Below are 26,876 nucleotides of genomic sequence, written 5' to 3'. Positions count from 1 at the left end.
GCTAGTAACTTTTCTTATGTAGCTGGGATAAAAAAATCAACATTCTTACTTGAAATCTGCTAATTCTATGAAACAAGGACTATTTATAGAATAAACCAGGAGGCAATGGAAGTAAAAGACCATTAAAAAGAAGCGTTTTGGACTATGGATTTTATATTCATATCTAAATTTCTTTTAAATATGAATAATGAACATTTCGTATTTAATGACCATAATCTTAAAGAAGAAAAAACAACAGAACAGATATGAGCGTCTTCTAGATAATTGATGGATCATTAAAATTTCAAGAATAACAAGTAGGATATATAACTCTTCTAATTGATGTAGAATGCAAATTAGTCTGACTTAAATTTTCAATATTAAAGTGAGCGTGTAACAGTAAAAGCCAAGATTGATATTGAAAGAGAATACATTAGCATGTTACATGAAATATAGGCAGTTGAACTTATATCACATCCCATACTTTGCCACCAATTGCCTCTTGAAGAGTTGGAAATGACATCAATGTTCAAATAGATGATCAAAATCTCTTGATGAAATAAGAAATGGAGTAGCGGAGACGAAAGAACATGAAATAAAAAAATTTGCAAGCGTTTCTTGACAAACTATTGATACATGGCGTAGTAAGTTTTACATTTCAATAAGTTGAATGCCTTCGTCAGGCGTCATTATGATTAAACCATCAAGAAGTTTCAGATTGGGCAGTAATAATAAACTCACAATAATAACCATCAAGAAGTTTCAGATACATATGTGAACCATTGCTATAACCTTACAAAAAAGGCTGGTCTGCAAACAGGCGATTGATATAACCATTAAATTATGTATTACAAAAAAAGCTGGTATGCAAGCTTTATTGTTGCCATACTGGATGTTGTCACCAATTTCACAAGACTAGTTGTTGCCATTGCTATAGGTGTTGAAGACAACCTATCTGTTCCTATAACCTTTGCCTTAGAATATCTTGCATAATATTCTCCAAAACCCACAAAAAGAGACTTAGCATGGTTATATTTGAAGAGAACACATATTCAATGTTCAAAAATATCTATTTTTCTAGCTCAAGTTTGGGCTGCACACACAGCGACATAAAAAATACCTAGTACAGGATAACCCTCTGCTGTCCCTCTTGTGTTTTGTAGCTGATGGCTTTGGTGATTGGCTGAACTATCAGTGAACACGGACCAAATTCCTGTGAAACAAAAAATATACAGATACTTAATTCTAGGATCGGGGAACACATTTGAGAAAAATAGCAACTTTTAAAACCCAAAAATAGTTGAATTGAATACAGATGACGATTTGAAATGATAAAAACTATGATAGCTGTGTTGCTAGTGTGGAAAGGATATGACTATCTTTCCTTGAAGAATTACATATTTGCAGAACCAGAAACAGAGTTGTAAATCATTTGGCTAACAAAGGTATTGGCATTACCACCAAGGTCAAGGATTCAAATGTATATCCTCCTTGCAGGTAAACTCAGAAGAAGAAAAGTTGAAGACTCCAAAGAATAGATACAGATGGGTATCCTTGTTTTTTAAATCAAATTCTACTTTACCAGTTCCATACACCACAGTTTTAAGCAGGACTTGCTATTTGGTTGCACTTTTTCCAAGTCATGTGTTGACCCATTTTTAAAAAGTCATGGGAACCTACCCAATAAGCCATTTATTACAATCAAAACACACTTTTCTGCAACTATGGTCACATGATCCTTTCTTCAGTATGGTCTCTTCAGTATGGTCTCCGAATCACATCCAAGGAGGAGAAATAAAAATAATAATTTTAGCATAGTTTGATGATGATGTTTTGTATCTATAAAATGTGGGTTATGCCAAGGAAACAAAGATGATATTGAGCTTGTTCCAGCCTCTATAGCCTCTATAGCCTCCAAATTAGTGCGAAGAAACCAATACAGACATCATTGCATTTTTATGGTTTACCTAAAACAGGGTAAAAATTGTGTTCTTGTAGTGTTGAGAGGTAAAATCTTATACAAATTTGCCAACTGATCAGCAAGGCAGATAGAGTCCTTTGCTTCTTGTACAGAGTATTTCTAGCATGTTACTACTGTTGTTCATGACTGAGTTTCTCTATCTATATCTTGCAAAGTTTCATAACGGCTTAGTGAATTTGTTTCATAACGGCTTAGTGAATTTGTTGAAAACTTGCAATCATTCCAATCAACTATCGAGACAACAAACTCAAGACATGCAGTTTGTATTTCAGTAATGAGGTCCAGAATTTTCTTCTCCTTTTGCCTTTTTTCTGTTTTTGTGTTCCTTTTCATCACAAAGGATTCCTAACAGAAACATTACACATCCCTGCAGTGTACTCCAAACACTAGAACTATTCTTAAATCTCATATGGAAAAATCTAAAGGTGATATGGAACACCCGTACTTTCAATATCTCTATAAACAATATAAAATTTTGACGTATATTGTTTCTACCTTCCCAAACTTTTTCTTGGTATTCAAATCTGTAATACATTTGTGCAATCTGGAATTGAATAGATTAGGCATATGGTGGACTAAGGATGTTGGTTGTGAGAATTGTTCTATAGAAAATTGTTGGTCTCCAGGTGAAATGAAAATTTGACTTATGAGCCAAACACGAACGTATATCATTATTCATTACAAAAATTAGACATATTAGTAGATATAAATGCTCGAAAATTAACAACTAATGCAAGAATCTTTTACAACGCAAACAGATTTCATATTTGATACGACACAGTTTTCATTGATGCTCACATTGCATCATAAATTTTGAGTTCCCTGATGATGTTTGCCAACACCATTAAAACATGGATAGATAAGAGACACATTTTGTTTTTTTGTAGAAATCAAACCCTACGAAGGTGTTTATAGATATTGATTCTAAACAGTATTGGTACTAAACACACACTGCACTTTTTGAAATTGAATGACTAAAAACCAGCCCTTAATGCTTCTTAGGCAGTGAACATATAGACAAATATAGGAAGATTAGTGATGATACAGGTTTCAACCTTTACTACAAGCTGAGTCTTGAGCTACACTCTATACATGAAGCAGCTCCAATATGTTTCCTTAGTTCCTCTCCCTAATGGCAAATAGACCCGCTTAAACATCATCGACAAGACATTCTAGTGGCTTACACAACACATGGTGCTTAAAACATGAAGGATTATACAAAGTAAAATTAGGAAAAAAATTCTTCAAGGCAAGAAACATACTTCTACAGTTGTTATAGGGACTGAACCAGGATGGTCAGATAAATAATGTTGATCCTTGGGGAGATCTGCAACTCAAATATCAGTCATGATATTAAAGGAATATTTTTCGAACTGAATGAAACACTGAGAAACATAATTACACTGCTTAAGCAGATTATAATCACTGCAACTCAGTTAACCACTGCACAAAAAACAATTCAGAAACTTTCTATCATACTATTGTTGTACAGTTGAGAATAAGATTAAACTAGAATTCATTTGATGCTTGCATTATACAAAGTAAAAATAGGAAAACAATTCTTCAAAGCAAGAAACATACTTCTGCAGTTGTTACAGGGACTGAACCACGATGGTCAGATAAATAATGCTCATCCTTGGAGAGATCTGCAACTCAAATATCAGTCATGATATTAAAGGAATATTTTTGGAACTGAATGAAACACTGAGAAACATACTTATATTGCTTGAGTAGATTATAATCACTGATATAGATAGCATCTTTACACAGCCAAAAAAGCTGAAAATATTACCAGCCTAATTTTCTTCCAACCAAAAGAACTAGCACACCAGGAGCATAATGCTGCAACTTAGTTAACCACTGCACAAAAAAATCAGAAACTTTCTATTATACTATTGTTGTACAGTTGAGAATAAGAGTAAACTAAAATTCATTTGATACTTGTATAACCAGAAAATACACCCTGACACAGAAATAGCCCATGCGCAATGTAATCATAATCATAATTAAGATCAAATCATAATTAAGATCAAATCATAATTAGACTGTTCCACATGTGCAACATAATCATAATAAATGTCCATATCATCTAAATCAAGTAATTAAGTTTCTATATCCATCTATAAGTGGAACTTCACATCTTCCTATATGTAGTTATCTAATAAAGGTCTTCAAAAGGCATAAATTTCTAGAAGAAATAAAACTATCAACAACCATATCCAAGAATTATAGTATGAGATTTCAATAAAAACATGCCAACAGAAGAACACAAGCTCTCCACCCATCCAAACATGGTAGGACCATCCCAACCCCCAAGCAGGTGAACCCACCAAAACCCATTACTCACAAAAGAACATCATATTCCTATTAACTCACTCAACATTACACAAATCTCAAATCTAGTTGTCTCAACTCACAATCAAATACATATAAAAAACTAATGATTCACATCTATTTCCAAAACATGAATTCCACATTATTTTATAAATCCAGGATTCACAACTATTTTCACATAGCCTTCTCAACAAAGAAACTTTCCCAAATCAATAGTATTCATGAAAATCAACATTAGACAAACTAGAGCTAGGAAGACTTTCCTTTCTACATCAGTTGTAGAGGTGAGCCTCCTACTTTCTTCATATCAAAAACAACTTCAATACCTATCTCCTCTTCCAAAGATTACTAACCTCTTTTTCAACAAAAACACCAAAAGAAGCCAGAAAATGACTCCAAAGAAAATAAACAGAAAATAAACGTCTCAAATACTTTATTGTGAAGGTGACACTTGTCACCTTCAATATCCATTTCACTTTCATGTTGATTCATGAAAGTTGGGAGATTTTTCCTCCCAAAAAGCTTCCATGTGTCCATCCAAATGGGTTAGTCATGATGGGAGGTCCTCCACCCCCAAATCGACCTCAACAAACCTTGGAGGATGGAATGGGATGATGACAAATCATCTATGAAAAACTCTGCGGGTTTTTCAAAAACTCACAAGTACTTGCGGGTCAAAACCCTAGCCGAGTCACTCACCATTAAAATCGGCTCCAAGTTTCTATAAAAACACACAGCGTTTTTGAGGAAATACTCGCGAAATCTCGCAGGTTAAACCCTATTTCTTGAGAAAAACTTGTCACGAATTACAAATTTGATTCGCAACTTCTATTTTTTGACCATGAGACAGTATGCACCAAGGTTTTCATCTGGTTTTTGAGCGGGAATAAAAATGAAATATGATTATATGACTAAATAACTAGTTAAAATGTAATATAATTATATGACTATATTTTCAATTGTTCGATAAAGTTACTGAGTTATTAACGAGTTTTTTCCCGAGTTTTTTAAAAATTTTGGGCTTGCCGAGTCCGAGTTTTTCAACTATGGTCTATTCCATCTCTCAACTCTCAAATTTCGCCACCAACCTAAAATCCCATTAAAAAGGGTTTAAAATTCAACTGTAAGTTAAAAAATAAGCTCCAAAACATGCCTCGCCATTAGGTGTATACCTAGGGTCCTTAAAAATAACAAAAAAATCAAGGAACTTGTTATCCAAGTACATGATTTCCAAATTAGAAGAAATAACAAATAAAAAAAATTGACACTAAATATCAAGAGCCAATAATACAAAAATGCCTCACCATTAGGTGTATACCTAGGGTCCTTAAAACTACAAAAATAATACAAAAATGAGCACTTTAAAGCACTTTTTCAAACCATTGAAAATATGCACTTGAAATCTAACAAAAAAATCGAGGAACTTGTTATCCAAGCTAGGTGTATACCTAGGGTCCTTAAAACTACAAAAATAATACAAAAATGAGCACTTTAAAGCACTTTTCAAACCATTGAAAATATGCACTTGAAATCTAACAAACAATCAAGGAACTTGTTATCCAAACACATGATTTCCAAATTAGGAGAAATAACAAATTAAAAAATTGACTCCAAATACCAAGAGGCAATAAACCCACAAAGCCATAACATTCAAACTCTTTCTTGAATATCAAATCACCATTTAGGACTTCAAGTAAGTGTTTTAGTGAATCTCCCCTTCCCCATGTAATGTCCCCCAATTTTTCAGGTTCTCTAGCAAGCTTCAGTAGCTGACACTCTGGCTTCACGTCAGCATGTTCGGATGGGTAATATGATGTCTCCGATGATCTCAATTGGTTTAGGGGAGTTATACGCCACTTTCCGAAGTGATTTTTGGCTTCTGGATTGGTCTCCAAGAATCTTGGAGAAGCTGTCTATTTTTAGTAAGTCACTTGATCGGCCTTGTTTGCTATTATTCTTCATCAGGATAACTCTACTCTCGTGCAATCAGAATTTGATTCCGATGTGTTCTAACAAGGTTTCACAAATTTGGTGTATTAATGGGTTATTTTAATTATTTTACTAAGGTTGCTAAAATTTAATTAAAATATTTAATTTCAACCTTAGTGTTATAGCTCGTTGGAACCGAGATGAAAATATTTAAATCTTGGGCGCATAAAACAGTGACCTTAAGTGTCAAAATATTATTATATCTTTGAAAGGGTCATTTTAGAAGGAAAAGGGAGTTCAAATTAATAAAGTGACTAACTTAAAGTACATTTATTTATAAAGTCACTTTTTTTTTAAAAAGAACACTTTATTCTCTTACGAGGACAGTGAGATTTTTAAAGGAAATGATTTATCCCACATTCGCGGTGTCTTGGGAAATGGGCCCAATGAAAGTTATAAATGGAAGCATTAATTGGAGTTTGTATCATCTTGGAAATTGTGTTTCTTGGTTCTTGTGTTTCTGGAATTAGTTCTGGAAATATTTCTTGGCATTTGGGGATGAAATCCCTCAAGTGTGGCATTCTTCATGCCTGTGAAAGACCAGGTTTGGGGAATTTTTAGAAAATAATTTGGAATGGAATAAGCTGTTGGGCATAGAAGTTTCAGACAGGTTGTGAAGTTTCGGCTGGAAGGAAATCGCAGCTCCTTGACAAGTATTTCTTCTAGATTTCCAGCATTAAGAGTATTATTGAGAGCTGGACGAATATACAGTGTCCTGGGCATGACACTAGCATATTTATTGAGAGCTCGGCGAATGTTCAGAGTGCTGGGCATGGCACTAATCACTGGGACATGCACAGTTACTGCTGGAGGGAGCAATTAATCTATCACTAAAGTTCAAACCAGCCACAGGGAAATTCTCAGGTTCTACTTGGTTGAACATTAAACTTGTGTTATTGTTCTCCTAAAATCAATCTGAGAAGAATCATGTTATTTCTTGAAAATTTTATGACTGCATGGAAGTAATGTAAATCTGAAAATTAATGTAATTGTTCCATGTAATGCTCAGTAAGAAGTTATAATAATATTAAAATGTTTGCTTAAATGATTGTTCATAACGATGTCAATGTACAAGTCCAAAAAAACATTGAAAACGCACCAGGTATCAACAGAACAACAGTCCACGGCATTAAAAGAAAGAATCAGTATACAGGGTGTTCGCATGGCAACTGTTTGATTAAATTCCTCAAGTCTGATTGGGAGGAAATTGTGTGGTAAACACAGAAATCGGTCCCAAATGAACAGCATGACGACTGTTTGACAAAATGCCAAGTTCTACATAGTGAGAAGTTAGTGCAGAAGGACGGGGCCATTACACCCCATTAACACTAATTTTCATCGCATTGCTCGTAACATTCACATATCCAAACATAAATAATTATATTGTTTGTTGACCTCACAATGAGAAATTGAAACTTGTATTAATAGGAAATGAAACCATACCAGTTAAATTCGATTTTTTACCCTATCTATGTAATTTATAATCAAAATCACCATTCAATGTACACAACTTACCACTTATACTTTCTTGAAGGCCAGTTAGCGTTCCCTCCACTTGATTTAGAAGTTTAGTTATCACTCCCCTTAGAGCTATTTGAAGACTTCATGAAGTACGTGCTCCACTCACAATTGTATCCCCTTAAAGCTATTTTGAAGACTTCATGACGTACGTGCTCCACTCACAATTGCATCCTCATCAAGCGACACAAAAATGCATTAGTAAGATTCATTGGTCTAAAATTAGTTTCAACATCATTTCTCACCATTATTTGAATTTAAATTAATTAGTAAAATAATTTCTACTTAATGCATAGAATTAAAAAAATTACTTCATTTCCTAACATAACCATTGTCATTCCACAATTGATTAAGATATATAATAATCCAAAAAAAGGGTTAATATGTGAAATAGTGATATCATACAATAAGTTACTTTCAATGGCAAAATAATTTACATTAATATCATAATTAGCATCAAATTCAATATTATAAAATTGCATAGTAAACATATAAATTACTTGTGAAGTAAAGGAAGTAATTTAAGATCATTCTATAAAATTTATGAGCATCTTCTATAAATCAAATAAATATGAATATGAGTTTCAAGCAATGTACGAATTATTTTATTTTTCTTTAAGTTTTGTAATACCAAAAAATAATGTTAGATGGTAGTATGTACACTGTCTTCTATTACGTATGTGAACAATGTCATAATATAACAATGATTCTCTAAAAATTAACCTTGTTCACATTTAAAATAAATCACCATAACATCTATGAACATCATGTGTGTAACTCAAATACATCTCAAAATAAGACTTCAACAATGTACACAATCTTCTACCACTTATGTTAACAATGTCATAATACAACAATGATTGTTTAAAAATTAACCTTGTGCATGTTAAAAATAAATTCCCATAACATTCATGAAAATTGTGTGTAACTTAAGATATCTCAAAATAAGTTTCAACAATGCATTGATCCTTTATTTCACTTTATATTTTATAATATCATAAAAAAAAATGTTAGATGGTAGTATGTACACAGTCTTCTATTACGTACGTTAACAATATCATAATACAACAATGATTGTTTAAAAATTCAAACCTTGTTCACATTAAAAATAAATCACCATAACATCTATGAGAATCATGTGTGTAACTCAAATACATCTCAAAATAAGTTTCAACAATGCATACATCATTTTATTTTACTTTATATTTTATGATATTTAAAAAATAATGTTAGATGGTAGTATGTACACTGTTAATACAAAAATGATTATCTAAAAATTTAACCTTGTTCACAATAAGAAAAATCACAGTAACATCTACAAGCATCATGTGTGTAACTCAAATACATCTCAAAATAAGTTTTCAACAATGCATACATCATTTTATTTTACTTTATATTTTATAATATAATACAGCAATGATTGTCTACAACCTAACCTTCTTCAAATTTAATAAAATCACTATAATATATACAAGCATCATGTGTCTAAATCAAATAGATCTCAATAATATGAGTTTGAACAACACATTCTTTTGTTTTGCTCTATATTTGTAATGCTAAAAAAAATGATGTTAGATGGTAGTATGTACATTGTCTTTTATTATTTATTTTAACTATGTCATAATACAACAATGATTGTCTAAAACTTAACCTTGTTCACATTTAAAATAAATCAACAACCATTTATCTCAATTGTTTTTTTGTTAGTCCTTAACTTGCTCGCTTGGCTAAGTGCAATCATGAGTCTTGGCAACACAACATTCTAACACATCTTAGGTGGCTAGATAAGTTGCCTTATTTGTATGGACTCATACCTGAACTAGTAACTCCAGGAGGTAAATCAGCTTGGGGTAATTTCACTGACCAAATCAGCTTGGGGTAATTTCACTGACCATGTTGTAGGTGTGATTGGTTCTAGTGTTGATTTTGACACTATGTATGCTATATTGGACATTAAGTGTCCTTGTGGGTAGAAGAGGTTCCGCTCATCAAGGCAACTGGCAAACAAGTAGCTCTATCTATTCTTAATTATATCATTTGCAGGTATGGTATACCTTCATCTATTATAACTGACAATGTAGGACAGTTCAAGAACAAAGATCTAAACGAACTCTGTGAGAAATTCAAAATAAAACAACATTGGTCATCAGTATATTACCCTCAAGGTAATGGACAAGCAGAGGCATCTAACAAATGTTAGGCCCAATATGGAAAGCTAATGTACTAAGAGGGGAGGGGTGAATCAGTACTTCCATACCCTTTGATAATGATACTACAGAGGAGCTTGAGTATATCAAAGGTCTTGTCAGTGCAACATGACATTATCCTTCCAAACATAGCTCCTTGGGATTCGTATCTTGTAGACATATTATCCTTGTTTGTGGAGTCTCATATTGCAGATTTGGAGGATTATTTTGAGGACCTTCATCCCCACTTTGCTGATAGCCACATCAATTTTGGCAGCTTATCTTTATCGCCTATGAATCTTGATCTTCATCAGCATTTGCAGAGTTCTAATTTGTCACCTCCTACTTTGATTGGGCATGTACTTGATTGGTTTGTGCCATTATTATCTATCATAGACATGGCAGCATTTGAGCAGTTTCCAGAGGCACATAAACTTTGGATTTGGATTCCTATATCTTCCAGTTTATGGGAGTGGCTTCTCCTCTTTCCAATGGATTGGTTTCTTTTGAAGTAGAGTAATGTTGTTTGCAAGCAATTATTTATGTTTTGTCTTTAGGCATTCATCATTGGCACAAGAGCTACTTCTTCATTGGGAGGATTTTTATCCTCATTTTCTCTCTTGACTGATTTTGTACTTGGGGAGCCACTTGGGAGTCTTTCATCTTAGTCACATGTAGTATCTTTCTCATTTCATTGCATCTCACACTTTTGGAGAGAGTTTTTCCCATGTGGTTTTTCTCCTTTTATCCTTTTATCCCTACGTTAATCTCAAGTGGGGGTTTTAAGAGGGGGTGGAGAAATTTTAGGGCAACTATCTAATTATTTATTAATTAGGTATTTTAATTGGTTTTTCAAACAAGCTAAACTTAGGTGCCTTTTATTATCTAGAGTTTGCTTTTTCTAGTTTTAGTTCTAGATGTAGTTAAACTTAATTTAGCTCCTAATTTGCATTGCTTTAGTTCTAATTTTAACATTAGGGTTTGCACCTAAGGTTTCATTCATCCTTTATAAGGGTTTGTTCATTCATTCATTGTAATTGTACCTCCAATATTATATCTTCAATCACTCTTTGTGCAATAATACAAAATTCTTTGGTTGTTATATAGCATACAATCTTTGCTTGATATCTTTTGTGTGATAGATGTTTGTTTGCAGATGATTCTTGTCTCTTGTAGTTGATCATTAACTTCTACATGGTATTAGAGCCTAATATCAGCCCCTAAATGCGATTCCTCCACCAAAGTGCAACATGTCCTTTGAGTTTTGTCTATGCCAAATTTACTCTCGATGGGTCATAAATTTCTTCCATATTAAAATGGCCTTCCAACACACCTACCCAATCTATCAGCTCTTCATGGTTAGATGCTCAAGAAAAATTTGGGGCTTCTATTCCATTACCCTTACAAATCCAAGTGGCAAGAGCTTTCAAGAATCAATTTTCTCCTTCATCTAATGGTTGTTCATTTTCTCTATCACACTCATCAACTTCACTCTCTTTATCACTTGTATGCTCATTTGCATTGTCTATATTTCTCCATAGACCTGAAGTTGTTTCTAGGACTTCTTCTCAAGGGCATTTTCCTTAATTTTTCACAACTCAAAATACTATCTTTGTCAATGTATCTACACATTGTTTAAAGAAAACTTACCTTCATAAGTTTGATTGTCTCTATTAGCCCTCTTCTATTGCAAGACTCCTCAAATCTACAATAGCTCTATCACCACTCCACTTCTCTATTCTCCTACCAACTCCCAACAAAAAACCTGCTCCAATACCACCTAATATAGTCAACATCTAGGTTTACTATCAAGTAGCCCAATCACATAGCTACAACAAAAAAAGTTTTCTTATTCATATGTCACATTGCATTAAAATGATTAGGAATACAATATAGTTCAACTCAATTATTATCTGAAACATTACTTGTTCAAAATTTTCTCAACCTATATACTCCAATCTCTGAAATTATTCAAACCAATTCAATGAACTTTGGATCATCTCATTGCCAAACTATTCTTCCAAACATTTCCAAGCCTAATCAAATCGCTTTTCCCCTTTAAATTCTTCCCACATATGAAAGTTTGACTATCTGAAAAAAAAAAAGAAGTTTAGCCACTAAGTCATTAATCCTCATTTGGCATGTGTCATCTTTTAACGAGTCCTTGAACACTTGAAAAAGTATTTGAGGTATTGGTCAATGCTTTAATACCCCTCAAAAACTGTCTGCAACTTCAGGCTACCTCTAATATAATAATTCCTCTTTCCAATCTGTTCTCTAATTTAATAATCACTCTTTCCAATCTGTTGGAGACTTTGCTAAAAATAGAATCTAGTTCCTTTCACTCGAGAATTCCTATACAACTTGTGGGCAATTCCTAATCTATTAGGAATTATCTCCATGTTAATCTTTATTTCCCATCTGTCGAGAATTCCTATCACATTGGAAACCAAGCACTTATTGCCCTTTATCGAGGTTTTAGTCAAAACTAAAAACAAGGAACATTCTCTTTGTCAAAGGTTTTTGAACTATTAAGAACTTTTTGATGCTTTATATATGTTTGAACTACTACGTCAAAGCCTCTAGTGGGAACAAGAACCATTGAGAATTCTTATAGGAACAAAAAATATGAAAGGTTTGATGAGCATACAGTTATACTGAGAGAGGGGATGAATAAGTATAACAACAAACTTTTACTTTTTCAACTTACATACGCATCTAAATTAATCTCAAACATATTCGTTGCATATTAACATTCACATGAAATCTAACTATCATATAACACAAACACATGAAATCTAACTATCATGTAACACAAACAGTACACAAGATATGTGTGGAATCCCTTATAGGAGAAAACCACAACAAATTAATGCTTTTATATAAATTCTTCTTTTACAAAGTCTGTAGGCACCAACCCCTCATTCATCTGGAGGCACCAAACCCTCATTCAAGTTGTATTCACAATAGCTATAACTCTCTTCTTCAAACTGTCATAATCTTCCTCACATCTGCCCATAACCTGATCATAAATCTGCCATGAATGCTTTCACAAGTCTGCTCATACTTCCTCTCTAATTATGCTCATAACACCTCTGCTCAAAAGTGGCTTATATGTCTGTTCTAATTCTGCTGCACATTGTCTTTAAATCTGCATATGAACATCCCTTTATTATTCTTTTCACAAAGTAATACTCATCTCTTCCATAGATCTGTTCATATATATTTTCTTTTTCTTCAGATCTGCTTGTGTGTTATATTTATCTTTTCACTCAATACTTGCACACACACACACACTTCACATAATTTATCATTCTTCACGGAACCTCTTTATATACTTATCAGAAGGATGATTTGAATAGATAACCTTTCAAAAGGTTATGTCTCTTAGAAACAAATCGCACCTGTATATTAATTAACATTTTAGTTGTATGCCATTTAAGTGCTCTCATATATTAAGCACTGCCTTATTAATCTTGGGCGCCCCTTTTGGTACAACCACTTAATGAATATTAAGCAATGACAGGTTGCTGCTATTTAACTCTTCTTAAGCAGATACAAACTGAATCGCATCTCCTCAACACTTTTCTTAATCGCCGCTTTTCAAACTTGTTATTAATCATTGTCTTATAAACATTGTTGTGTACTGTTGCTATGGAATCAACCAACATATTTAAATCAAAATTGCATCATTTGATCCTTTAATAATCTCACCATTTGATCCTTCAATAGCCGCTGTGATTTGTGTAATCGCTGCTCATATCACAATGTTGGTCAAACATAACTTCATTTGCTGCCTTTAAAAATACAGTCACTGCCTTTTTAGATTTATGTATTTACTGCTATTTAATGATCATTTCATTTGCCATATGAACAAATTGCCACTTTTACATTGTTCTTTGCTTATAACTTTTTATTGCCCAAGTCAAAGCGCATATCTTTATTCATATAATTGCTAATCTTCAATTTATCTCTACTCATCAACGTTGCCTTGATCTTTAATATGTCATCGCTGCTTTTTGCATATATTTTCTTGAGAGAATCGGACCATCTATACTTTATAAATGTCTTTATTAATCAAACAAACAAATATTGTTCATATCATAAACATTTACTATCATTTCAATACTTAAGCGCACCCATGTTTTGGAGTTGATCTTCTCCTTGACGCTTTCTTCCATTGCATTAATGTGATTGCTGTCTGTTTTCTTTGACATATCAATAATGATTGATGCGCTTTCATTTGTTGTGTATCACTTTCTTGATCATTGCTTCTATTTGCTGACTTTTGCGAGTTCGTTGCTTGTACTTGGGCGCTTCTCACTACATGAATTGCTTCTTCTTTTTAATGATGTTCCATACTAGTTTGCTTCTCACTACATGAATTGCTTCTTCTTTTTAATGATGTTCCATACTAGTTTGCTTCTCACGACATGAATTGCTTCTTCTTTTTAATGATGTTCCATACTAGTTCGCTTCTCACTACATGAATTGCTTCTTCTTTTTAATGATGTTTCATACTAGTTGGCTATCTTCATCTTTTTTTGAAGACTTCCGTTTCATAATTATCTTTTAGTCTTGTCCATTCTTCCTTTGACATTAAATATAGCCATCTTCATTCGTCTTCTCACTTTTGAAGACTTCCATTTTCATAATTATCTTTTAGTCTTGTCCATTCCTCCTTTGACATTTAATATAGGCATCTTCATTCGTCTTCTCACTTTTGACAATGTCGTCAATGATAATGATGACAACTTTTAAAACAATCTTACAAATACAATCTCACCTTTGACATCAATGATGAAATCTAACAATTGCAACCAAGTGCCCTTGACATCAATATCAATATTTCCAACAATCATTGATGGCAACATATTCTTTCTCTTCTCTTTAACTCTCCCCCCATTCTATATCTCTGCCCTTTGAAATCAATGCCAAAGGGATGTTTATGAACTTCTATCCACAAATGGATCATGTCTAACATCTACTCTTATACTCACATTTAAAGCAAACGGTATATGCTTCTTCCCCTATTGGAGATTATGTAATGCTCACCCTTGTTCTAATACTCCTCTTTCTTGGGTGATTTGCTTCTTCTATAGTTCAACGAATTTTGCATCATCTCTTCGAGTTTCACGACTCAAGAATTTTGTTTAGCTATCTCATCACTTTTTTATACATGTTCAACTCTTCTTCTCTTATTCATGGCTACTAGATGAGGATCGTCCTTTTAATCTCTCTGTGAGAATCTTCTCTCCTTCAAGATTTCTAATTGTCACAACTAAATGATTGTCTTTCTGCTCTTTGCTATCCTCTTGCATGGGAACTTTTTCTTCAATTTGCTTTCAAATGAAAACTCCTTATTCTTGGCTCTTCAAGATGTTAAATCTCTTCATGTGCATGGGTTAAGAGTATGCAATCCTTCAACATCTAGGATATTGAATATGTAGATACCAATTCATTATTTTCCCTTGTTGCTGATCTATTCCAGAAGTGGATTCCCCTTTTTATGTTTTAAGTTTCATTCGAAGATTCCTTTCATGATTCTTCCTCTTGACATTGATTCTCTTTCTCTTCATTATATGGTAACCTTTGCAATATGTAGTTTGCTATTACCAAGTCATAGTCACAAATCCTTCCATTGCTGCTATAGTTCTCATTTTGTCTTCACTTTTGAGTTGTCTTTTCCACAAAGTTGAATGATAGTGCAATAATAAGCTCCCCCTAAATTCATGCTTCTTCAAATTTGTGCATGAAGTGAATAATGCATAATCATAGATTCATCCTTTTTATTCTCCTCCTTGTCTTGGTCTTGTTTTCTTCTCCATACCATAGTAGGTCTTCCTTTTTTTTGTCCACGGTATCCTTTATCTGTACCCTCTATGTGGTTTCACAAAACTGCATCTGCAACGTCTTGCTATATGTCCATATTTATTGCATTTGTAGCACATTGTTGTCGTATGTATCTGCGGGAGTCTCCTTGAGGGAGGATTCCACCAAATATGTAATTGGCCTTCGGCCTTACATATTTGGAGTCTATCGATAATTATCCAAGTGGTGCGATTCTTTATTTGTTTGAAAAATAAATATACTTGTAAAGGGGGCCGACTGTTGGCAAAGTCCACCACCCTTAACGAAAGGTTGCATTGCCCTAAACGAAGAGATGTCTTATTCCTAAGGGAGTCGACTCCTCTTGAAGAGTCACCTCGCACGGGTATAAAGGGAGATCAATTATCTTTCCCTTGGCATTCGAATACACACTCAGCAGATCGTAGAATTCTCACAGGAGTTCGCACCTATCTGCAGATCGAAGATCATCTACAGCAGTTCGTGGATTATCTAAGGAAGTCCGATTCACATTGCAAATCATATATCATCTATGTTGGATTGTTTCCAACCATCTAGCTTCAACTAGTGAAGCAATTTTGTAAATACAACTTGCTATTTTGTCGAATATAATAAAAGACATTTGTTGCTCAGTTTTTCACCTTGAAGTTGGAAGGTTTTCCCAAGGTATATGCTGTGTAAACTTGTGTGAATTGTCTCATATCTGCATTGTTCTAAATCTGATCATAAAATTAACATGGTATCAGAGCGGGTTTGAGAAGATCATGATCAGATTTCCTTATAGCAGCGAAGTTCTCTTTCATCTCTCTTCTTCAAAGAGCAATATCAAAGCCTCGAAAAAATGGTGAACGGTCTCAAGGTCGAAGATGGACTTTGAGGTGCTTCAAACTTCACTTCGTGGAAGTTTAGAGTTCTTATTGCACTTGAAGAAAATGATCTTCAGTTTGTGGAAGAAAAAGATTTATCTGAGCCAAAAGATCAAACGGAAAAACTTCAGTTCAAGAAGAATTCTATAAAAGCGAAGAAGATCTTGATTGACACTGTGAAGGATCACTTAGTGCCTCTCATTTCCAAAATGACAACTGCAAGAGACATGTTCAAAACCTTGGAAGGTCTATATGAGATCAACAACACAAGTAGGGCTCTTGCATTGAGGCAAGTTGCAACAACTTCATCAAGTCAAGATAGCGAAAGGAGAAACTGTCATATCATTCTTCATGAAGATCTTTGAGCTGAGGGATCAACTAAGCACCATTGGAGATCAAGTTGTGGATAAAGATCTTGTCATGTTGGCATTAAATGGCCTTCCTCATTCTTGGGAGCCATTTATTCAAAGTATGAGTGAGAGATCCAAGTTGCCCAGGTTTGATCGTCTTTGTGTTGCTTGCATCCAAGAAGAATCTAGGTTGGCTGCAAGGGGAAATGGCATAGGCTCTCAAAATGAAGACACTTGTGTTCTAGCCACTCAATCTACTAAGAAGAAAGGAAGAAATTGGAGAAAAGGCAACTTCAAGAGGAATAGAGATCAAAGATCAGATTCTGCACCCGAATCAAAGAAGAAGAAGAAAGATCTCTCCCACATTCAATGTTTTAGATGCGACAAGTGTGGTCACTATGCTAAAGATTGTTTAACAAGGCCAAAGCAACAAGTGGCAAACATTAATTAAGTCTCAACTCAAAAGGAAGTTGGAGACACTTCTAATGGATTCCTCTTCATATCCGCCTTATCAAGTAATGTTCCCACGAATAGTGACACCTGTTTGATTGAATATGGAGCTTCTCGTCACATCACAGACTGTTGAGAACATATTTCAGATTTGGCGGAAAGAGAGACTAATCTTCAAGTGATCATTGGAGATGATGCATGCTATTCCGTGAAAGGATTTGGTGCCACTTCTCTCCATCTAGAATCTGGCATTCCCCTTCATCTAAGTGATGTCTTGTTCGTGCCAAGAATCAAGAGGAATCTTGTATCTATTTCAGCCTTGGAGGACAAAGGTTATCAAGTAGCATTTTCAGAAGGGAGAGTTCTTGCACGGCCAAAGAACTCCAACATCAAGACTACTCATGTGATCGAGAATCGACATGAGAGTTTGTACAAGCTTTCCATTCATCCAGTTCAAGCTCTTCTACATGACTCTTTGAGTTCCAGCGAACTATGGCATAGAAGACTTGGCCATCTACATTACAGGGCTCTTCCATCATTGGAAAAGATGGTTAAAGGTATTCCTAAACTTACTCATGTACATGACGATACTTGTAAAGGTTGTGCTATGGGTAAAAATACTAAGAGTCCATTTCATAACAATGAAAGTAGGTCAAAAGAAATATTAGATCTTGTACATTCTGATTTATGTGGTCCAATGTCTATGACATCCCTAAGTGGATTTTTGTATTATGTAATTTTCATAGATGATTGCTCTAGGAGAACTTGGATTTATTTCTTGAGGACTAAAGAATCTGATGAAGTCCTAGGTAGATTTATAGAGTGCCCAAGTAGAAAACTTGTCTGGGAAAAGAATTAAAGTTTTAAGGTCTAATAATGGAGGTGAATACACCTCTGGTAGATTTCGTGATTTCTGTATTGAGGCGGGAATTAAGAGGGATTTTTGTGTCCCTTACAACCCACAACAAAATGGGGTTGCAGAAAGAAAGAACAAATCCATTGTTGAAGTTGCAAAAGCCATGATCCATGATCAAGACCTTCAAACATTTCTTTGGGCTGAAGCATCCAGGACAGCAATATATGTTCAAAACAGAAGTCCTCATCGGATACTGCAGAATATGACTCCAGAAGAAGCTTTTACATGTGTGAAGCCTAAAGTCAATCACTTGAGAATCTTTGGCTGTCCACTATATGTTCATGTACCTAAAGATAAAAGAACAAACTGGATCCTTCTGGCAAGAAAGGGATATTTGTAGGCTACAATGAAACTTCTAAAGCCTACAGAATCTACATTCCAGGTCAGAAGCATATAGAGGTTAGCAGAGATGTCACCTTTGAAGAAGATGTTGCATTCAAAAAATCTAAAGGTTCATGCATGGAGATAGATGATGAAGATCAAGAGACTCCTCAAGACATGGACATTGATCATACTCCTGAGATTCAGAGGGAGTCTACTAAACCAACAGAGACCATTGATCCAATTGAACCCTTGGATCCTACTGATGGGCCTAGAGATATTATTGTGAATCGAAAGAAACCTCTTTGGGCAACGAACACTATGCAGGAGGCAAAAAAGTTCGCAGCTCCTAGAGGCACATTCAGAGAAAGTAGAAGACCACATAGATTCTCTAGCTATGTTGCATTGACCTTCTAGTGTTGAGGAAGCCTCAAATCAGCAAGTATGGAAAGATGCTATGGATGAAGAATATCAATCCATTATTAAGAATGATGTTTGGAATATTGTACCTAGACTTGAAGGAAACTCAGTTGTATCTTCCAAATGGCTATTCAAGATTAAGTATGTTGCTGATGGAAGCATTGAGAAGTACAAGGCTAGATTTGTGGCACGTGGTTTCTCTCAAAAAGAACGAATAGACTATGAAGAAAGATTTGCTCCAGTTGCTCACTATACTTCCAATGGATGTGAAGACAACTTTTCTCAATGGTGTAATTGAAGAAGAGGTCTACATTGAGCAACTTGAAGGCTTCCTGATTCATGGGAAAGAGTCTCATGTATGCAAATTAAAGAAAGCATTATATGGTCTTAAGCAGGCTCCTCGTGCATGGTATGAAAGGATTGACCGATACTTGGACAGTTTGGGGTTCTGCAAGAATGATGTTGATCTGAATCTTTACTTCAAGGTAGTCAATGGTGAATCTTTAATCTTGGTTCTCTATGTCGATGACTTATTTCTTACTGGAGAAGAACATCTCATCTTTAGATGCAACAAGGAGTTGACTTCAGAATTTGAGATGAAGGACCTAGGACTTATGCATTTTTTCTTAGGATTGGAAGTGTGGCAGAGGCCTAATGAGATCATCCCAAGTCAAGGAAAATACACCAATGACATCTTAAAGAGATTTGGAATGTTAGATTGCAAGTCTATGTCTACATTGATGGAAACTAACTTAAAGAAATTGAGTGAATTTGCAGCTAGTTCAGATCTTGAGGATCCTACTATGTACAGACAATTGATTGGATCTTTGATGTATCTAGTTAACACTAGACTGGATATTTGCTATGAAGTGAGTGCACTTAGTCAGTTCATGTGTGAACCAAGGCAGATACATCTAGTTGCAGCCAAGCATATCTTGAGATACTTGAGTGGCACAATTGGATATGGCTTGAAATATTCTTCTAGTGTGGACTTGATTCTGCAAGGCTATTCTAATTCTGATTGGGCAAGGAGTGTTATTGATCAGAAGAGCACCTCTAGTTGTTGCTTCAGTTTGGGATCTGCTATGATTTCTTGGTGTAGCAGGAAACAGTCTTCAGTGGCACTGAGCACCGCAAAGGTAGGATACATTGCAACATGTATGGCAGCTCGCGAAGCAATGTGGCTTCAGAAGCTCCTTGCAGGATTGTTTGGACAATCGTTGGAGCCTACAGTTATTCATTGTGATAACCAAAGCTGCATGAAACTTTCTATCAATCTTGTGTTTCATGACAGAACAAAGCATGTAGAGATCAATATCACTATATTAGAGATATGGTGCAAAGGAATGCTATTCAACTGAGGTACATTAGCACTAATGATCAGACGACCGATATTCTCACCTAACCTCTTGCCAGAGTGAAGTTTGTGCATTTTTGAGACAAGCTTGAAGTTGTGGAGAACGAAGCCCTTGCTGAGAGCGAGTCTCAGCATCAGTGATTTCTTGAGATGTACTTTAATGCATTCTTCTCTTCTTCTCTGTGAGAGAGAAATTTGAGGTGCAAGCCCTTGTTAATGCATTTTTCTCTGTGAAAGAGAAGTTTGAGGTGAAAGCCCTTGTTCCACCCTCTGGGAGTAGCCAAGCCCTTGTTAATGCATTTTTTATGAGATGTACTTTAATGCATTCTTCTCTTCTTCTCTGTGAGAGAGAAGTTTGAGGTGCAAGCCCTTGTTAATGCATTTTTCTTGAGATGTACTTTAATGCATTCTTCTCTTCTTCTCTGTGCAAGCCCTTGTTAATGCATTTTTCTCTGTGAGAGAGAAGTTTGAGGTGCAAGCCCTTGTTAATGCATTTTTCTCTGTGAAAGAGAAGTTTGAGGTGAAAGCCCCTGTTCCACCCTCTGGGAGTAGCCAAGTTGGATGTCATGTTGAGAGACTCCATGACAACATCACTTGTGTTTGATCACCCTCTGGGAGTAGACATGGTGACCATCATGATGAGATGGCAACATCACGTTGAGTGACTCCATGATAGGCACTTGTGTTCATATTCATTTCCATTCATGGGTGTAGCCATGATGGATGTCATCACGTTGAGTGCCTCCATTATGAACTTCGTTCCACCCTCTGGGAGTAGCCATGGTGGATGTCATTCCATGACACTAATATGAGCAAGGAGTCCTCCCTAGCTAAGAGGGAGTGTTGTTGTATGTATCTGCGGGAGTCTCCTTGAGGGACGATTCCACGAAATATGTAACTGGCCTTCGGCCTTACATATTTGGAGTCTATTGATAATTATCCAAGTGGTGCGATTCTTTATTTGTTTGAAAAATAAATATACTTATAAAGGGGGCCGACTTTTGGCAAAGTCGGCCACCCTTAATGAAATGTTCCATTACCCTAAATGAAGATATGCTTATTCCTAAGGGAGCTGACTCCTCATGAAGAGTCACCTTGCACGAGTATAAAGGGAGATCAATTATCTTCCCCTTGGCATTCGAATACACACTCAGCAGATCGTAGAATTCTCATAGGAGTTCGCACCTATCTGCAGATCAAAGATCATCTACAACAGTTCGTGGATTATCTAAGGAAGTCCGAGTCACATTGCTGATCGTATATCATCTATGGTGGATTCTTTCCAATCATCTAGCTTCAAGTAGTGAAGCAATTTTGTAAATACAACTAGTTATTTTGTCGAATATATTTTGTAAATACAACTTGTTATTTTGTCGAATATAATAAAAGACATTTGTTGCTAGGGTTTTCACCTTCAAGTTGGAAGGTTTTCCCATGGTATATGTTGTTTCACCTTCAAGTTGGAAGGTTTTCCCATGGTATATGTTGTGTAAACTTGTGTGAATTGTCTCATATCTGCATTGTTCTAAATCTAATCATAAAATTAACATATAACATTAAAATTCACTTGAGGAGGATATGAATTATAGTTTCTACTTGTCCACTCATAATGATTTCAATAATTGATCAATCTATCATTGTATCTCAGTTGTTTTCTACACTCTCTTGCCTTATGTCCAAAGTGATTTCATGAGTGGGCAATATTAGCCATAAAAGGGACTCTTGAACCCAGATGTATAAGCTTGTCTCAAATGAAAGGACTTCTTGATGTTTTCCTCTTTAGCTTTAGGAGTCTTTATATTCTTGCTATCTTCGATCTTGAGAGGGCTTTTGAAAGTGACTTCAAGGCTTTTTGTCTTTCCCATATTTATCATAATAGGAGTTTCCTTGGAATCTTTTTGAATGTTTGATTTCCTTCATTGTCAAGTCTTGTTTTATTTGATAGTGATCTTTTGCCCAGTGATGATGTCATATAGGATTTCAGAGCTCTTTTCAAACTTGAGATTAGTATTTAATTTGGAAGTAGTTTCTTCGAAATCCTTATTTACAGAAGCAATCCCCACTTCTAAGTAAGCAATCTCAACTTCTAACCTCTCACAATTTTCTTTTTTTGACTTTCAATTGGGTTCTCATTTCTTCTTCAATTATTTTCCCTTCTTCAATTTGAGCTTTTAGCAATATAATTTTTTTTTGGATTCATCAGGATTTCTTACTAACACCTTATTAGACTATATTATTTTGAATATGTAGCTCTAGTTTCTGGTTCTTCTTTCTAAGTTTAAGCAATCTCAAATAATCTCTCACCATTTTCTTTTTTTGACTTTCAATTGAGTTCTCATTTCTTCTTCAATTATTTTGTCTTCTTCAATTTGAGCTTTTAGCAATATGATTTTTTTTTGGATTCATCAAGATTTCTTACTAACACCTTATTAGACTCTAGATTCTCTTGAATATGGAGGCTCTAGTTTCTGGTTCTTCTTCCTAGGTTTTTCAATCTTATTTATGGTGTGATGGAGTTCTTCCTCAAAACTCTTCTCGTCATTATTTTCATCATATCAATCCCAATCTTCACTAGGTGTAGAATAGGTTTACTCTTTCAAGGAATTCATCATCATCACTTGTATTGGTGCTTTGTTATCATACCCTTCTTGGTATTTCTTTTTCTGTTATTTTCGTTTTTATTTGTCATATGTGCTCTCTTGATCTAACTTCAAGTGGTTAGACTTTTTTGAAGGAACCGACTTTTTTGAGTGGGGGGGTGAATCACTATAACAACAAACTTTTACTTTTTCAACTTAATATCATAAGCATCTAACTTAATCTGATAAGCATATTCATTGCATATTAACATTCACATGAGATCTATCTATCATTTATCACAAATAGTACACAAGATATACGTGGAAACCCTTACAAGAGAACCCATGGAAAATTCATGCTTTAATACAAATTTACGTTCCAGACAAAATCTGCAGCACAAAATGACATTCTTGGCCTTTCATGGCCTCTCACAATTCAACTCTTTCTCCCCATTTTCTTCCCAATTTCATGCAGCTTTCTATTCTCTTTCAAATTTGCTACTTCTCCTCCTTTCCCCCCTATTCTCCATGTTGTATATATTTTGATTCCACCCCATTGTGTTTGGATTTTATAATTTTCAAAGCCCAAAATGAATGCCTCTTTCTCCTCACTTCCCACTCCCTTACCTTCCCTTCTTTTTAAAATTCCAAGTAGCCTTTCTCATTCAAATACAATTTGCTGTTAGAAAATAATAATGAGGAGCAAATTTTGAATGAGTTAAATTTTTTAAATGGGTGATTAAACACCTTTTTAGGCTCCCAAACAATTTTTTTGGGCCATTTTTCAAATTTAAACACCCCAACTTCCTTATGCAATAGAAAGATAAAGCATAAATGAAGAAAACCAATAGATTAATTATCATGATCTCCATAATACTTTTCCCAAAATATTTGATCAATCTGGTGTTTTGGGAGTGCGCAACTAAGTGTCAAAAACTAACTTTTAATGTAACTTTTACTCGGAGGCTCTGTTTCATTTGATAATTGGCAAAGATGCATGGGATGACCTCTCAAAGACTCCAACAAAGCCATTTCATTCCAGCTTTTAAAATATTCAAAAACAATTTTTTTTGTAAAATTTCCATAGATTAATTATCATGATCTCCATAATACTTTTCCCAAAATATTACATCAATCTGGTGTTTTGGGAGTGCGCAACTAAGTGTCAAAATCTAACTTTTAATGTAACTTTTACTCGGAGGCTCTGTTTCATTTGATAATTGGCAAAGATGCATGGGATGACCTCTCAAAGACTCCAACAAAGCCATTTCATTCCAGCTTTTAAAATATTCAAAAACAATTTTTTTTGTAAAATTTCCTCAAGCACATGAAATACTAAGATTTGACAAAAAAATAAATTTTGCAATTTTTGATTTGTGAAAGACTTCTTGATATTTAGATATTCCTAAAACCATCGAAACACACCCAAAAAAATTTGGGCAATGCAAGATCACTTGTGTAACCAGATGCTCCTACATTATTGCATGGTGCATGATATAACCTTTAATATTTTACCCTTGCCCTGTGACATCAATGAGTAATTTCTGTAAATGTATTTCAATTTTCAATTCAAAGAGCAAGTTATATTCAATGTAATTTTTTTTTTCTTTTCAAGTATATGTTATTTCACAATATAATAAATCTGATTTCTTTTCTTTGTTGCAGGTGGAGAGAGAGCATTAATATTTTCTATGTACTCTCCACAACATTTTATCGGTGTATATATATCATGGAGGGGACCAATCAAGTGGTACCTTGATCGATCATGTCCTTTGGACATGACCGACCAAGATACCCCTTGCTCGTGTCCCTCCATAACCGATTGCTAATCAGTGCCATAACATATGCAAATAAACCGATATCATTTCGGTTGTCAACATACAACATAACAAGGCCAATGGTAATCAGTGGCAATGTTTGGTTTAAACCTGATTAATATATACGGTGGCAATGTTTGGTTTAAGCCTGATTAATATATACAGTGGCAATTAAAATGGTTTAAGCCCGATAACTTAAGTTGGTCGGTTAGCAATTCATTTAACTCGATAACATTAGTTAGTCCTTGGTCATCTTCTTCATTTCAATTTCTACTACTACTTCCTCTTCTTTGCAATTTTCTTCTTCATGATGATCAACTTCTCGAGCCATTTCCTTTTGATGCCTTTCTTCATCAACTCTTACATATGTACTTTCCATAACTTTGTGCAATCTTTTATTATAGCATTTGTAAGATTTACTCTTTGTGCAATCTTTTATTATAGCATTTGTAAGATTTACTCTTTGTGCAATATCCAAAAAATATGCCTTCATCGCACCTAGAATCAAAATTTCCCAAATCTTCATCATCTCTTCTCACATAACACTTGCTTCCAAATACCTTGAAATACTTCACTGGTACAGACCTTACCTTCCAAATTTCATATGGAGTTTTGTTGTTCACCCTGATTTGTGCTCAGTTCAAAATATAGACTACCAAATAAACTACTTCTCTCCACAAGCTATCAGATAGCTTGGACTCATTTAACACGGCTCTCGCTTTCCCTTGAATTAATCTATTTTTCTTGTCAACAACTCCATTTTGTTGTGGAGTACTTCTTGCTAAATAATGTCCTCTTATTCCATGTTCACAAAATTCTTCAAAATCATTTGAAGTAAATTCTCCTCTTCTATCAAGATCTTAGGCATTTGAATCTTAGCTCGATTCCATTCTCTACTATAGCTTTAAATGCCTTAAACCTCTCAAAAGCTTCAAATTTTGTTTCACAATATTTAACCCAAATCATTATGGAATTGTAGCATCGTAAATTGTCACGGAGCCAATTTACACCTCATGTTTGTGCCCCTACTTTAGTGTGTCCTATCCTCACCACCTGTCTAGGTCCGTTTTGTGCTTATTCTCTAGTTCTGATGACATAATTACCCATTGGTGGGTCCCCTGGTGGTGTAGCCCTCCCATTGGAGCCTTATTTTGGTCTCTTTTGCAGAAGAACAATGGTGGGTGCGTTCCAATCCTCTCAATGGGGCCCAAATTTGAATTGGGACATGAGTGGTAGTTTCCCCATGGGAATTGATCCCCGTGGCTTTGCATGACCGTTGGAAGTCAGCCTAATTGGTAATTTACCTAGACATCCCTATATGAAGACACTTGATCAACCTAATTTCATCTAAGACTCCCAGCAATCAATTCCTAGCATCCTTACATTTGTGAAGCATTATTTCATTCAAGGTTAATCCCTAGTTAATTTCAAGGTATATCTTTCTAGTATTTATTATAGTATTTGTAGTATTTACTTCAATATTCGCATAATTTCAAGGTTAATTCTTAGTTAATTTCAAGGTTAATTCTTAGTTAATTTCAAGGTATACCTTTCTAGTATTTATTGGAAGCTCCTTCAAGTAGATCCTCAAATCTAACACCATTCACCATTTTGAAGCGTAGAAGGGAGTTGAAGATTTCAAGGATAAATAGAGGATGGATTTGCCTATATAAATCTGATCTGATCTTTTCCTTATGCTGGCTCTAATACCATGATAAGTTTTGATCGGATTTAAGTAGCACGTGTTTTAATTCGAATTTTGATCACAGTCAGATATTAATTCAAACTATGAAGTCAGATATGAATTCAAATGTAATATGAATTCAATCTGCAGAATGAGTATTGAATTTGCTGAGTGTTTACATGAATGAATTTATTGTATGTCTATTTCCACGAACTACTATAGGTTGTATGCCACGATCTGCAATCAGTAATTCGAAGTCCTTCCAATATTGTATCGAACTTG

At 34.7% G+C, this 26,876-nt stretch overlaps 1 long non-coding RNA gene across 2 annotated transcripts; it reads right to left on the bottom strand.

Annotated features, from left to right (window-relative positions):
• Positions 1-575: 575 nt before the first annotated feature.
• Positions 576-24,115, bottom strand: LOC131049305 (uncharacterized). 2 transcript variants are annotated; one of them, XR_009106705.2, is made up of 6 exons: positions 7,799-24,115; positions 3,753-3,820; positions 3,542-3,606; positions 3,223-3,287; positions 1,100-1,192; positions 576-976 (listed from the first exon to the last, which is right to left on the bottom strand). It is a non-coding gene; the product is annotated as an uncharacterized LOC131049305 (long non-coding RNA). The 2 variants fall into 2 exon arrangements; XR_009106704.2 differs by having other exon boundaries at positions 576-1,192; positions 7,799-24,110.
• Positions 24,116-26,876: the final 2,761 nt, after the last annotated feature.

The sequence above is a fragment of the Cryptomeria japonica genome, chromosome 8 (genome assembly GCF_030272615.1).
Source record: "Cryptomeria japonica chromosome 8, Sugi_1.0, whole genome shotgun sequence".
NCBI classification, from domain to species: Eukaryota; Viridiplantae; Streptophyta; class Pinopsida; order Cupressales; family Cupressaceae; genus Cryptomeria; species Cryptomeria japonica.
The sequence above is the reverse complement of the archived record's forward strand: the minus strand, read 5'-3'. Positions and strand labels throughout refer to the sequence as shown.